Source organism: Limulus polyphemus, unplaced genomic scaffold, assembly GCF_000517525.1.
Source record: "Limulus polyphemus unplaced genomic scaffold, Limulus_polyphemus-2.1.2 Scaffold3771, whole genome shotgun sequence".
Taxonomy (NCBI): domain Eukaryota; kingdom Metazoa; phylum Arthropoda; class Merostomata; order Xiphosura; family Limulidae; genus Limulus; species Limulus polyphemus.
In genome coordinates this window covers 10,438-13,949 of record NW_013669381.1, presented here as the reverse complement: position 1 = coordinate 13,949, position 3,512 = coordinate 10,438, and the positions used below count along the sequence as shown (strand labels likewise).

The window sequence follows — 3,512 nt, the reverse complement described above, 5'->3', positions numbered from 1 at the left end:
AATTAAACAAACGGAGACGTAACAATATTTTAACTTCTAGACACTGAGTAACAGCCTGAACTATAACTTCAGCAGTGTGAAGTGAGGGAAGCTCAAGGTTTCGAAGAATATAGCTTTTCAAAACCTAATGTTGGTTGATGAAATGAATAGTTTGCTCTAGAGGTTGACATGTCAAAAGTAAGGAACACATCACTTGTCATAGAAAATTGGTCCATAACAACTTCTTGAATGCTGGTGTACAGTATTGGTATAAGTTTCTCACTTAATTATTTCTTTGTCAGCACTTGGTATCTTGGATCAAGAGATTCAACTAATATTAAAAAGCCAAATTCTTCCAGGATTTGAATTGGATGCATACTCTTAGCTATGTAGTTTACTAATATCTCTGTTACTTTCTTCTGCTTTACGTTCTCCTTAGGATATTTAGTATTAGCTGCTAAAGACTTGTGTATAGTTGACTGTCTTTTCAGTGTTATTGTACAGATATTGAACTTGCAGTACTGTAACTGATGTTGCTAGTACTTGATGATTATTTTGAAGATGGTGATTCACTTAAAGCCATTGTTGCTGCTAACCATAACACTTGAACATATCTTCCTAAATGTTTGTAGTATTGCTGCTAAATTTCAGCACTGCTTATAATGTATGCACACATATTTATTATAATGGTCTTCCAAAACTTTATTACCTCATTGCTAAAATTTTTCAACAGCACACCACTCTTTTACACCCCTTCATGTGCTGACTATCCTCCACCAATTATACTGTGCCACCTATACTAGTGCAGGTAGCTCCCTCTACCATTGCAAAACAATCCTCACTTTCTTGATTGGCATTCTAATATATAGAGGTATGTTTTAACTCATTCCCCATGTGACTATGTGATTTTTATTGTGCTTGATCAAAACTTTATATCAGTTTCAACTTCTTCTGTTTGATTTCCATTATTTCTGCTCATTTGTATTAGAAGTATTTTTTGTTTCCAAATTCTATGAACTTGAGATGTAATATGGTGATGTTGAAAAAGTAGAATACTAGTCCTCAGGGCCAATGATGTCTGCTGGGGAAGCACAGGCTTTAGTTCACAAGGAGTTTGTGTCATGCATTTGGCCAACCATTTTTCCTTTCACATTACGATTTTTGTGAAGAGCAATATCACTTCAGTGTGAAAATCGTCTTTCTACATCACTTTCCACCTTTAACCATGCCTCTATGTAATCTCCTGGGTTAAGTGTTGTTCCTTTCCCAGGTGATCTGTGGTAAGTATTTCTCACTACCCGTAGGTATATCCATGTTCAATGACTTTACATGAGCTTGTTTGGATGAATCTAATTTCCACACTTGATAATTTAGGTCATTCATGTCTTCTCTGCTCAGTGTTGGGTAAGTTAGATTTTTATACTTCTTTTACCACCTAGGTTAATTTAGTTTAAACTTGCATTCGGAGTTTAATTATTATTTCTTTTTTGTTTGCATTTTTACTTTATTTTGTTTGTAAGTTCCTTTTTCTTTACTACTAGTCATGTCTAATTGTGGATTAGATTAGAGTTAAACTTTGTTATTGTTAACTGGGTACCTTTTTATTCTCATGTTCTTTAGGGTCAGTTTTATTTTCGTGCCCTTTGTCATATAGATGCTTTGGGTAGACTTATATGTTTGATATCTAAGGGTCACTAAGTTCCTTTAGTGATTTTGGACTTTGGGTGTTACTTATTGTTTTCTGTTTTAGGTCGAATTTTATAGTTTTACAGGTTTTTTATTTTTATGTACTTTGTAGACTTTACAAGTTTCTATGTTTTGTTAGTTCGGTCATAATGAGCCCTTTCTTTCAATATGTTTAGTTTATGTGTCTTTGGCTACATTTCACAACAGTTCCATGGGTTCTACACTGTGGATTTCTGCCTTCTGTTTTACTCCCCCTCTATTCTCTTCCCAGATTCATTTCCTCCTCATTGTCTATTCATCTTGCTGAGTCTGTTCAAAACCTTCTACACAAAGGAGCTATTGATTGGGTGGTGCCCACTCGACTGGGATTTTGCTCCATCTATTTGTTGCCTCCAAAATACACGGAAGATTGGAGTCCTATCATAACTCTTTCCCAGCTGTATTCTTATCTGGTGACACCTCACTTCACTGTATTTGGTCCTGTGTCACATTGTTTTTCTTTGGTCTTTCTTCAGCTCTGTATGTGTTTTGTCGAGTGGTATGCTCTTTTACAAGTTATCTACACTTGCTGGGTCTTCAGGATCCCTATTACATGCTCACCTCTTCCTGTGCCCAGTCAGTCAATCACACCCTCTTATTTCCTTGAGAAAATGCTTGGTTGGGGTTTCTCATCAAGTTGGAGAAGTCCTTTACTACCCCCTCACAGTATCTTATTCATTTCAGAGTTCTCTTCACTTCCCATCTCAGTCGAATCCAGCTTTCTCCATTTCAGCTCCGGATATGAAGTGAACAGTCATGAAGGCCGTACTTTCTCCATCTCTCTCTTTTGGGGATGTGGGTTTCCTTGTAAGCTCTCATTCCCTTAGGTCGGGTGCACGTGCATTCCATTTATTGGATGCTTTTCACCCAGTGAAACTTCTCCAAAGGTCCCTTGGACCATCCCATCTCCCTTCCACTCGAGTCACATCTGTTTATAGATGCTCCTTTGGTGGGCTTTTCTTGATTCCCCAGAGATTTCAGGTTGGTAGTCAATTATGGATGCTACTCTCCATTTCCATATCTTGGAACCTATTGCAGTTCATTTGGCTCTGTATCATTCCCTCCCGTTCCTGCAGGGGTGGATGGTTATGGTTCATTCTGACAATTCTGCTGTCATCAGCTATATTACCAAACAAGTGGGGAACCAAGTCCAGGTCTCTATGTTTTCAGACTTTGGATCTCCTGTACTAGACCACCAACCACAACATGTTTACAGAGTTACTCTACATATATATGCATTTCCCACTCACTGTAATGCCAAATTTCCTTCCTTTTTGGTCTCCAGTTCCTCACCTCTCAGCTCTGGGGGTGGATCCTTTCAGTCCAGATTGGAGGAGTCTTCACCTATATGCCTGTTCTCTGATCAGACTCCTTGCCTGGGTCTTTTTCCTTATCCAGATCACTCCTTGTTGTTTTCTGCTGGTTGCACCATACTGGCCAGCTCAGACATGGTTTCCTCTGCTCTGGCCTTTACTGGAGCTACAGCCTCTACCCTTATTTCTGTCCTGATCTATTTCTTCCCATTCTGGTATAAGGTCATCATTGTTCCGATGTATATATGCCATTAACGTTTCCTGCATCCTTTACTATTTCTTGTATGTTATCTGCTATATGAATTAAGCTGTCCTTCCCAGGACATTGGCTGCCTGGGAATGTTGTTGGGCCTCTTCTCTTATTTCCTTATCTTCCTTTTCCCTCCTGTTTTCCCATTTGGATCTGGATTGTCTACTTTGTCCAGTTCATTACCTGCTACATTATATAGCTCATACTGCCTTCTTTTGTGGTTCTCAAAACTTGGTTAAAAGTTT

At 38.5% G+C, this 3,512-nt stretch overlaps 1 long non-coding RNA gene across 1 annotated transcript in view; it reads right to left on the bottom strand.

Annotated features, from left to right (window-relative positions):
* The window catches only part of LOC111088441, a 16,713-nt gene that overhangs the window by 12,031 nt on the left and 1,170 nt on the right, over positions 1–3,512 (bottom strand). Inside the window, exon 2 of the long non-coding RNA XR_002612966.1 lies at positions 62–66. This is a non-coding gene — a long non-coding RNA (uncharacterized LOC111088441). The remainder of the gene's footprint in view (positions 1–61; positions 67–3,512) is intronic.